This window comes from Felis catus, chromosome D3, assembly GCF_018350175.1.
Source record: "Felis catus isolate Fca126 chromosome D3, F.catus_Fca126_mat1.0, whole genome shotgun sequence".
Lineage (NCBI taxonomy): Eukaryota > Metazoa > Chordata > Mammalia > Carnivora > Felidae > Felis > Felis catus.
The window spans coordinates 19,203,345-19,215,505 of NC_058379.1; the positions used below are offsets into that span (position 1 = coordinate 19,203,345).

The following is a 12,161-nucleotide window of genomic DNA, read 5'->3' on the forward strand; positions in this document are numbered from 1 at the left end:
CTTACATCTAAGGAACTGGAAAAAGAACAGCAAATCAAGCCTAAAACCAGCAGAAGAAGGAAATAAAGATTAGAGCAGAAATAAATGATATAGAAATAAAAAGAAACAGAACAGATTGAAACTAGGAGCTGATTCTTTGAAAGAATTAGTGGGGTGCCTGGGTGGCTCAGTCAGTTGAGTGTCCAGCTTCAGCTCAGGTCATGATCTCATGGTTTATGGGTTTGAGCCCTGTGTCGGGCTCTGTGCTGGCAGCTCAGAGCCTGGAGCCTGCTTCCAATTCTGTGTCTCCCTCTCTCTCTGCCCCTCCACCACTCGTGCTCTGTCTCTCTCAAAAACTAAATAAACATAAAAAAATAAAATGAAAGAAAGAAAGAAAGAAAGAAAGAAAGAAAGAATTAGCAAAATTGGTAAACTCCTAGCCAGACTTAAGATGAAGAGAAAGGACCCAAATAAATAAAATCACAAAATTTAAGAAGAGAGATCACAATCAACACCACAGAAATACAATTAGAATATTATGAGCAATTATATATAAACAAATTGGGCAATCTGAGAAGAAGTGGATACATTCCTAGAAACATATAAACAACCAAAACCAAAACGGAAGAAAGAGAAATTTGAACCGACCCATAATCAGCAAAGAAACTGAATCAGTAATCAAAAATCTCCCAACAAACAAGTGTCCAGGGCCAGATGACTTCCCAGGGGAATTCTATCAGACATTTAAAGAAGAATTAATACCTATTCTTCTGAAACTGTTCTAAAAAATATAAATGGAAGGAAAACTTCATTAGCTTGATTCCAAAACCAGACAAGGACCAATTATAATGACAAGGACCAGACAAGGAGAATTATAGACCAATATCCCCGATGAACACGAATGCAAAAATTCTCAGCAAGATACTAGCAAATTGACTCCAACAGTACATTAAAAGAATTATTCACCATGATCAAGTGGGGTTTATTCCTGGGCTGTAGTGGTAGTTCAATATTCACAGATCGACCAATGTGACACACCACATTAGTACAAGAAAGTATAAGAACCACATTATCCCCTCAATAGATGAAGAAAAAGCTTTTGACAAAATACAGCATCTAATCTTGATAAAAACCCTCAAAAAAGTAGGAATAGATGGAACATACCTCAACATCATAAAGGCCATATATGAAAGACCCACAGCTAATATCGTCCTCAAGGGGGAAAAACTGAGAGCTTTTTCCCCAAGGTCAGGACTACAACACGGATGTCCACTGTCACCACTGTTGTTCAAGATAGTACTGGAAGTCCTAGCCTCAACAATCAGACAACAAAAATGTTTATAGCAGCACTAGCAACAATAGCCAAATTATGGAAAGAGCCCAATGAATGAATAAAGCCCTGATGAATGGATAAAGAAGATGTGGTGTATATATATACACAATGGAAATATTACTTGGTGATCAAAAAGAATGAAATCTTGTCATTTGCAACGACATAGGTGGAACTAGAGTGTATTATGCTAAGCGAAATAAGTCAGTCAGAAAAAGACAAAAACCGGGTGCCTGGGTGGCTTAGTCAGTTAAGTGTCCACTTCGGCTCAGGTCATGATCTCGTGGTTCGTGAGTTCGAGTCCTGCGTCGGGCTCTGTGCTGACAGCTCAGAGCCTGGAACCTGCTTCAGATTCTGTGTCTCCCTATTTCTCTGCCCCTCCCCTGCTCATGTTGTCTCTCTCTGTCTCTCAAAAATAAACATTAAAAAAATTTTTTTAAAAAAAGAAAAAGACAAAGATCATATGATTTCACTCATATGTGGAATTTAAGAAGCAAAACAGGTGAACATAGGAGAAGGGAAGGAAAAATAAAATAAGATAAAAACAGAGAGGGAGGCAGACCATGAGACTCAATTATAGAGAACAAACTGAGCATTGCTGGAGGAAAGGTGTGTGTGTGGGGGGGGGAGTTAATGAGTGATAGATGCTAAGGAGGGCACTTGTAGTGAGGACTAGGCGGTATATGTAAGTTATGAATCCTTAAATTCTACTCCTGAGACTAGCATTATACCATATGTTAACTGATTTGAATCTAAATAAAGACTTGGAAGAAAAAAAAAATAAACATGCAAGAACTCAGTGAATATTTTCCCCAAGAACCCTTCCTGAAGAATCTAATAAAAAGCAAACTTCAGAACCAAGATAACTGGAAAGACTTGGACATGAGTGGGAGTAAGAATTAAATATATATTTACATGTAGACCTAAAACTAAAAATGATGGTTGTAATGGAATTAGTACAGCAACTTAATGGCTCTTGTTCTGAAGATGTAGGTATAGCACAACCATAAAAAATGGATTGGAGATATGGTTTTGAGGACATGACTGTTGTCTTTTACTTATGGGCCAGTCAAATGACAATTTAAAAGAAAAAACTCTTTGGAGGCATCTGGATGGCTCAGTTGGTTAAGCGCCTCACTTTATAGCTCAGGCCATGATCTCATAGTTGGTGAGTTCGAGCCCCGCATCAGGCTCTTGGCTGTCAGCACAAAGCCCACTTGGAATCTTCTGTCCCCCTCTCTCTCTGCCCCTCTCCTCCTCCCCTCTCTCTCTCTCTCTCTCTCCCTTTCTCTCTCTCTCAAAAATAAATAAACATTAAAAAAATACTCTTTGGTTTACAGACCCCCCGGTATTGATAAAAGTAAATGTGCCTGTGTTCTTACACATGAAATTGGATGCGTAGATGGGTTAAATGAACCAATGAAAAATTTCCTTTTAATGATTCTGTGGACAGAAAACTCATTTGGTGGGAAGAGAGAAAATTAACTAAAAAAGTGGTAGAAACAGCTAAAGCTGTTATGGATGGTGAGGCCTATTGTGTGGATACAAAAAGGAAGATGGAAGTGAGAAGAAAGAGGCTGTATAAGAAATAGAATAAGGTTTGATAGAATGATAGGTATTAACTAAGAGTAAGAAGATATCCCATATCCCTTCAGATCCTATCTTGGGAGAGAGAAAAAACAGGGGGAAGAAGAGGTTTCCAGGTAATTTCAGTATTACCCATGGTAGGGAATTCTATCAGTCCAATAGGATAGACATAAAGACTTTTATTTTGAGGAATTGGTTCATGTTATTGCAGAGGCTGGCAAGTTCAAAATCTGTAGGGCAGGTCAGAAGGATGGAAACTCAGGATTTTTATGTTACAGATTCTTTTCCCAGAAACCTGTTTTTGTAGTTCCGGTCTTCAACTGATTGGCCATGGCCCACCCAGGTTTCGGGATGATCTGTTTTAAAGTCAACTGAATGAAATGTTAATCACATCTATAAAATACCTTGAGAGCAACATCTAGACTAGTATTTGACCAAATTACTGGGCACCATAGCCTAGTTTAACCATCAGAGGAGCAAATAGAGAATATCCCAAAAAAAGTAGGAGAACTACAAGTATCATATTTATATATCTAATATTGTAATTACATATAATATATAACATACAATAAAGATACCAACAGAAATATAATAATCATTAGAGCAAAAATACAAGCCTCTTGATATTAAAAGCTATGCCAAAAAGAGAAAGTAAGTGATGTATTTTCTTGTTTTGCAAAAAAAACAAAAACAAAAAAAAAAAAACCAGACATAATAGCAAAAAAAGAAAAAGAAAATGAAAAGGAGATATATAAATTTAAAAAAAAACAGGAAAAATAAATCAGAGATAAATGAAAATGATTCCCTCTAAAAGACTGAATAGGAACAGAATGAAGGTAAGGTGAATGAGATCTTTGAGGATATCTTTTTACATAGTTTTGACTTGTATTCAAAAATAAAATTAAAACAAAAAGGATGAAAAAGGAAACCCTAACATTGAATATGAACTGAAAAAAAATTAAGCTAACATATATTGAACTGATAACCACATAGGAAAAAAATTTAATTGTACCATACATCTTTTGTGGGATATATGCTAAAGACAAACACAACAACAACAAAACCATGCAAAGAGATCTCAAACTTTACTTAGATTCATTGAGTGATACTATTGAATAACTTGGAGACTATTTTGTGAGTACTTGGGGATAGAATGAGTAAGTAAATATATTTGATGGGAACTTCTCTTACCATGGTAGAGGAGACACACAGATGAGAGAAAAATGAGAGGAAAATGAGAAGAAGCCTATCATGGTGGATCTGAACTGGAGGTCTCAGTACAGACTCATGACATTTGTATGTTTCTTCTGGTTCTATGCATTGACACATCATAGAAGCAATGGCTTCCCCATATCAGTGAACACTCCTAGCACTTAAATCTTGGTTTCTGAAATACCATAATCTACTAATTCCTGATTTCAGATCTGGCTGAGGGGATATACAAGCAGATCCTGGAACATTTTGGGCTAGAAGTCAAGAAAATTTTCTAAGACTAATGGATTTGTGTAAAAGAACATAGTTGCTGGCTTAGAGGCGCTCTCTTTGGTCAAATCTGTAACAGTTTGGGCATCAAAAACAATAACAATGTTGGATTATAACATATTGAATTAAGACAATCCCTGAGGGTTGCCTGGGTGGCTCAGTCAGGTAGGCGTCCGACTTTGGCTCAGGTCATGATCTCATGGCTCCTGGCTCGAGCCCCACGTCGGGCTCTGTGCTGACAGCTCAGAGCCATTAGCCTGCTTTGGATTCTGTGTCTCCTTCTCTCTGCCCCTCCCCCACTTGCTCTCTCTTTCTCTCTTTCAAAAATAAACAAACATTGAAAAAAAAGTTTTTAATTAAAAAAATACATTAAAAAGATAATCCTTGAGTCAATAGTGATACTCAAGAACATCTAGGTTGGGTAAGAGGGGATCTCCTTTATAAAAGAATGCCAGCTAATGAATGTTGAAGAAATGACAGGTTTAGAAATCACCTTTTTGCAAACACAAATTTATTTATTCAGACAAGGACCAAAATAGATGCTAAAACATGGGGTCAAGTGTTGTTTAATAAAAAGATACTCGCCTGGTCTCAAAGTATCAAACCATATGTTACTTATTTAATAGGGAACTACCCCTTACAGTGGAGAGATCTGGAAGATACCACTTTTATGATGTGATCCAACTTAGCATCACCAATGATAGGAGATCCTTTGTGTTTAACCTGGATCTGATCATGAAGAAATAATTAGAGGAGCGCCTGGGTGGCTCAATCGGTTAAGCATCCGACTTCAGCTCAGATCATGATCTCATGACTCATGAGCTCGAGGCCTGCATCGGGGGTCTCTGCTGTCAGCACAGAACCCACTTCAGATCTTCTGTATCCTCTTCTCTCTTTCTGCCCCTCCCCCCCTCAAAAATAAATATCAAAAAATTTTTAAAGATTAAAAGAAAGAAATAATAGACAATAGACAATACTAGACAAACAAAGATTGTGAAACAAGACTGTGATACAACTGGACTGGCTTCCTTAAAAACCTTAATATCATAGAAGATCAATTGTTTGTTCATTTCTTTTAAAGAGGCAGAGAAGGGGCACCTGGGTGGCTCATTTAGTTGAGTGACCAACTCTTGATTTTGGCTCAGATCATGATCCCAGGGTTGTGAGATAAAGCCCCTCATCAGACTCCATAAGTGTGGAACCTGCTTAAGATTCTTCTCCCCCCTCCTGTCTCTCTCTCTCTCTCCCCCCACCCCAACCCCTCTCCCCCACTCACACACTCTCTCCTCTAAAATAAATAAATAAATAAAATAAAAATAAAGAAGCAGGGGGAAGTTCTAGATTAAAGAAGACTAAAGAAACATGATAATCACTGATTGGATACTAGATGTAAAGAGATAAGTAGAAGATAGATGATAGATGGTAGACAGGAGGGAAGGAAGAAAATAGATGATAGAATTATTGGATCAATTGGGAAATTTTGAACTGGATGAGGTATCAAATTTTCTTGAGCGTGATAATGGTATCAGTGTTATATAGGAGAATATCTTATTCTTAGTAGATATATACTTAAGTAGTTAGGGATAAAGTGCCATGATTAAAGCAACTTACTTTTAAAAACATATAGATAGATTGGGGCACCTGGATGGTTCAGTCATTTAGGCATCCTACTTCAGAGCAGGTCACGATCTTGTGGTTTGTGAGTTCAAGCCCCACATCGGGCTCTGTGCTGACAGCTCAGTGTCTGGAGCCTGCTTCAGATTCTGTGTCTCCCTCTCTCTCTGCCCTTCCCCTGCTCGCACTTTGTTTCTCTCTCTCAAAAATTAATAAAGATTTTAAAAATTAATAAAAATAGATAAATAGATAATATATGGAGTGAGAAAAAAGAAAACAAGGTGAAATATTAACAATTGGTGAACCTAAGTGAAGGGTAAATGGGCATTCTTTCCATTTTTCTGTGGATTTAAAATTTTTTCAAAATAAAAATATAAACATTTAGGGGGAAATAGCCACAACAACAGCAAAAAACTTGTGAAATGCATCTAAGCCAAACTTTGAGGGAAAATGATAGCTTTCATGTATCAGAAAAGAGTTTAAAAATCAATAACCTACGTACCCATCTTATAATTTGTGTATCTCAAGATGAGTTTTTTTGAAAAGCAACTCAAACTCAACAGAAGTAGAATAATCAAGATAAAAATAGAAACTAGTGTAAAAGGTTATAAATGTATAATAAAGAAAATCAACAACACTAAAGTTGATTCTTCAAAAAGACACTAAAATTGATAAAACCCCTATCAAGATTGGTCAAGAACAAAGAGAGAAAACACTAATCACCAATACCAGGAATGAAAGAGGACTCACTACAGACCCAACAGACATTAAAAAGGTAATAAGAAAATGGTATTGACCAACTGTCTGTCAATAAAGGTGACAATTTGCATAAACTGAACAAATCCCTTGCAAAGAATTAACTAAAATGGATACAAGAAGAAATAAAAATGTGATAGTCTTATATTTATTAAAGAAATAGAATCCATTATTGGGGTGCCTGGGTAGTTCAGTCCGCAGAGCATGGAACTCTTGATCTCAGGGTCATGAGTTTGAACCCCAAGTTAGATGTACAGATTACTTAAAAATAAAATCTCTAAAAGAAAGTAATAGAATCCATTATTTATTTATTTGTTTATGTATTTATTTATTTTTAAGTTTGTAAAGATTTAAAAATATATATTTAAAGAGAATACAAGTCCTCTTTGAAAGTAGTTAAGATCATTGATTGTGTTGACTTTGTCTCTCCTAATGAAACTTAGGAGAGGTGCATGACATCTCCCTCTACCCTCAAGTGGCCCAGTGTAGAAATCGCATTGTTCATGATCCCAGACACATTCACAGAAGACAGAACCACACAGACAGGCCCTATGCAAAATGGGAACTAGAAATACGCCAGCTCGTCATGTCTGGCTTTGTGGGTCTGATAGTTGGACCAGGCCAAGGGCTTGTTTTCCTGTGGAAGACTTTCAAATACTCAAATGTGCACAAACTCATCATCATCAACCTGAACCTTGATGAAGTATTTCCTCCCCATGACCACCTGGCTCCTGAACCCCACAGCCTTAAAAGTAGCAAACTTGTTCTTTTCCTGCTCTTCCAGTAGTGGCTTCACATGGTTGGTGATGGTCTGGGTCTCAGCCGTGGCAGACTGCATGGCTGAAGGTGCCCCCACACATCTTGCTGGCAGCTATCAGGAGATGGGCCGAGCGGAACCCAGACCTGAGGTCCCTGCTCTGCTTAAGGCAGGTGGCCTTAGAATCCATTGTTTAACACCTTTACACACATACACAAATAACTCCAGCTCAAAAGCCTTAACCAGTTCATTTTCCCAAGCATTTAAAGAGAAAATAACTTGGGCGCCTGGGTGTCTCAGTCAGCTGAGCATCTGACTTTGGCTCAGGTCATGATCTCGGGTTTCGTGAGTTCTAGCTCCGCATTGGGCTCTCTGCTGTCAGCACAGAGACCACTTCAGATCCTCTGTTTCCCTCTCTCTTCCTCTCCCCCATTGGTTCTCATTCTCTCTCCTCTCTCTCTCAAAATAAAGAAACATTAAAAAAGACAGAGAAAATAACATCAATCTTAAAAAACAACAGGGGCGCCTGGGTGGCTCAGTTGGTTAAGCGTCTGACTTTGGCTCAGGTCATGATCTCGCAGACTGTGAGTTCGAAAGCCCCACATCGGGCTCTGTGCTGACACTTTGGAGCCTGGAGCCTGCTTCAGATTCTGTGTATCCCTCTCTCTTTGCCCCTCCCCTGCTTGTGTTCTGTCTCCCTCTCTCAAAAATAAACATTAAAAAAATTAACAGAAAAAGCAAAAAAAACAACAAAACCTTGTCTCCTAGAGCATAGAAAAAAGAGAACACTTCCCAGCTCTTTTTATGAGGCCACTAAAACTTTGATACCAAAACCTGACAAGGACATTATAAGAAAGGAAAAATACAGACCAGCATCTCTCATAAACATAAAGACAAATATCCTAAACAAAATGTTAACAAATCAGAGGTGACTGGCTGACTCAGTTGGTAGAGTATGCCACTCCTAATCTCTGGGTCGTCAGTTTAAGCCCCATGTTGGGTGGGGCTTTTAACTTGTAAAAACAGTTAGCAAATCAAATAAAAATGATATTAAAATCATGAACAAATGGGGTTCTTCCAGGGATGCAAGGGTGGCTTAACAGTCATTGCATATCTTAAAAGACAGAAAAATTATTTGTCTTGATAACACAGAAAATACATTTGAAGAACAACCTGATAGGAAAATGGGCAGAAGATTTTAACAGAAACTTCATAAAAGAGGATGTTCAGATGACCAAGAATTACTTCCAACCCTCAGCATTAGGCATGGGTTTGTTCATTGTCTGTCTCACCCACCACAAAGGCAAGGACTTTGAACATCTGGGTTACCACTGTGACCCCAGCACAATGGCTGGCAGATAGTAGGTGCTGCTCATTCCTATTTGATGAAGCACCTTTTGGGAAGAGAAGCATTCTTGCACCCGCAAGGCCCACTGAGTTGTACTCTGTACACATCCATGTCCACAGGCATAATGGCAGGGGCTCAGGCCACCTGGGCTGGAGTTCCCACTACCAGTTACATGATACTGGACACATAACTCAACCTCCCTGAGCCTGGCTCTTTTTTTTTTTTTTTTTTTTTTTTTAAGTATATTCTACACCCAACTTGGGTCTCCAACTCACAATTCTGAGAGCAAGATTCCCATGCTCTACCAATTGAGCCAGCCCAGCTCCCGGAGCCTGTGAGTGGGAGCAGTTCTCACCAGTAGAGAGCTCGAGTGCAGAACGATCACGCATTTTGAACATGTTTGGCTTCAAGGAACTGAGAGGCTGCTATCACCATCACTGCTATCACAAACCCCTAGATGTGCACATTCACACATGCAGGTGCACACTGCCCAGGCAAACAAGTTCTTTCCACAGCCACAGCCCTGAGAGAAGGAAATGCAGTAATTTCCCAGTGAGCTGGCCAGGAGTGCAGAGAACCACTAGGGCCACAGGGGCTGGGAGGGGAAGGAGCTATGAGCCTACTCCACAGTGGGGTCCCCTGCTCGGACCCTGGGTCCTACTCCTAACCCTGAGATGTCAACCCACATCCAATCCAATCTACTGTAACAGTGGTCAGACTGCTGCCATCAAGGGAGCATCTCCTATGGGCCAGGCAAGCTTCATGCTGCCCTTAAGGGGGCAAGTGCCAGCATGAGTCTCATTTCACAGAGGCTCAAAGGCCGCGAGAGCCTGCCAGAGTTTCTGCTCACCCCGTGCCAAGAGTGAAACCCACAGATCCTTGGATGGGTCGGAGCAGCTGGTAAGACCCAGCTCTCAGGGGCCCATCCCCGTCCCCACCTCCACAGCCCAGTGCTAGTCCAGACCCCAGTGCCCTAAAAGGTGAGTGCTCTGGACCCCACCATCCTCTTCTACGACTACTCCCTTTATCAGTAAAGCTCTGACCTTTACAGGCTGGCTAGGAGCTAGGCAGACATTGGAATCCAGGGCAGGGGGTGGAGGATTCTGAGAAGACCCCACCCTTCCAGCAGCCCAGGACAGTTTCCACCCCTGCAGAGGCCTCCTCCCTCTGTGACACCAGGCAGCTCCCTCCTGTGCAGGCCTAGTTTCTTTATAAATCAAGTGCAGCAATGAATCCCACTGGATTCTGGGAAAAGCAATGAATCTTCCCACTGAGGATCCTGTGGGAGGGCAGGTATTTCTGAGTGGCAGGTATATGTCACAAAGCCGAAAAGCCGACACTACCCTGAAGTTCATGCAGTCTCCCTAGAAGACAAGCACTTGCTCAGAGCCTCAGAACACCCAGTTTGCATGCAAGCCTAACACATTGGGCCATAAGGCTGGAAGATGACAGACTAGAGAGAAAGGAACCTCACTGTCACCATGTGTCTATTTACCCATTACTCATGGTGCTGGGTCTCTACTCATGCCAACTTTAAGACCCCTCCCCCAGGGGCCCTGGCTGCAGAAATCATGGCCCCAAAGGAACAGACCTGGCACGGTAGGCTAGGGGGAGTTCGGGTCTGGGAGGCCTGCTGCTAAAAGGAGATGGCGGTAGGGAAGCTGGAGACAGCAGGGAGGAAGGAGAGTGGGCTTCAGGCAGGCAGCTCCCTTCAGAGCCTGCAGCAACATGGCCAGGAGCCCTCAAAGGGGAATCTTGGCCAGGAGGACCCCAGCCCAGCCAGGGTCTCTTGACCCCCTGTTCCACAGCAGCTGGGGCCAGCTCCAGGCTCCCTCCCACTCCTGGCTTCTTAAAACAAGAACAGGAAGTTGAGAGTGCTGTTTGACAAGTACACAAAACACCGGGGAGAAACCACATCCGCCCTCCTCACCGAGGAGACTTGCAGGGAAGATCTTGGGCTCAAGAGCAGAGACCCCAACCGCAGACCCTCACACATGCACAGCAGGACATTCCACAGAGAACCACAAGACAAGAACCTCTCCAAGGGGAGACACAGTGGGCCCAAACCCCCTCAAAGAAATGTGGCAGTGGCTCTCACTCCTGGGGACCATGTCCCCAGCACTGGTCTCTGGGGCCTGAAGCCCCTGCCTGGTTTGCAACTACAGCTATGGTTCAGGTGGGCACAACACCTCTGTATGTTCTCCAGAGCATGGGGGAGGGGAGGTTCACTCCCCTCCCATCACCTGGAAGGCCCCTGGGGAGACCAAACAGCCTGTCCCCCACCTGTCACTGAGCTGCCACCTTCAGCCACTGTCATCATAGAAGGAGCCCTGAAGGAGGAGACAGAAAACCCTGAGAAGAGCCCAGAGGACCAGGTCAGAGGACCAGAGACAGATGAACAGATGCACAGACAGACAGACAAAAGAAGGAAGGAAGGAAGGAAGGAAAAGGCAAATTAATGCAACAGAAGGATAAAGCATACAGGAAAGGTGAAGCCAGAACAAAGACAGCCCAGAACACCACCTGCCCAGCAGTGGCTGGGTCAGGACTCGGCCGTGCTCCCCCTTGTGCTGGGACTGTCCCCTCGGTTTATAATGCATTTCTGATCCTGACAGTGATCCATGAGGCAGATATTCCGGGAAGCAGACCCGGCCAGCAGGGAGGGAATGATTTCTCAGGCTTCTTTCTTACAGGCCCGGGCTGGGGGCCAAGGGCCAGGAGGGGCGTCCTGCTATGTTCCGCTCTGGTGGGCAGTGGAAGCCTCTCATGGGCTAGGCTTCCTGGAAAAGAATAGGAAATGCAGGCCCCCTCTCCACCACCCACCTTGCCCCGGCCCCAGACATCAAACAGTCATTGGCTGGGCCCAGGCCCTGACATCAGAAGAGGAGGCTGTGGGGGACATGGTGCCAGCAAGGGCAGATTTCCTAGATCCTGGGTCAGGGTGAGAGACTGGCCCCGGGCAGCACTGAGTGCACCCTGGCAAGCCAGGACTCACCCATACTTCTGGGAGAAAACCCCAGCCTTAGACAATTGTGTGGCTTCTCTGAAGGGCCAGTGCCAGTCATCAGGGTCAGCCCGGGCCAGACCAGGGACACTGTGGCAGTCTCCTCTCGGGGCTTCCCGAGGCCTGGAGCTAGAATAGACTCACACACCACCTCTGTCAATATCCCCAAGCCCCCTTCTGTCCTCTGCGCACACTTTTCTCCTGCTCTATGCAAGGGTCCTGAGGCTGCCTCCTTGCTGGACTCCAAACTCACGTGACCCCCACCACCAGTGCACACACACATGCACCTTCTCCACACTTTCAC

The 12,161-nt window shown here is 42.7% G+C and overlaps 1 protein-coding gene and 1 pseudogene across 4 annotated transcripts in view; both read right to left on the bottom strand.

The window, feature by feature from the left end:
- Positions 1-12,161, bottom strand: part of GGT5 (gamma-glutamyltransferase 5) — a 44,036-nt gene that overhangs the window by 30,338 nt on the left and 1,537 nt on the right. The window lies entirely within an intron of this gene.
- Positions 7,034-8,976, bottom strand: LOC102900030 (annotated as a pseudogene).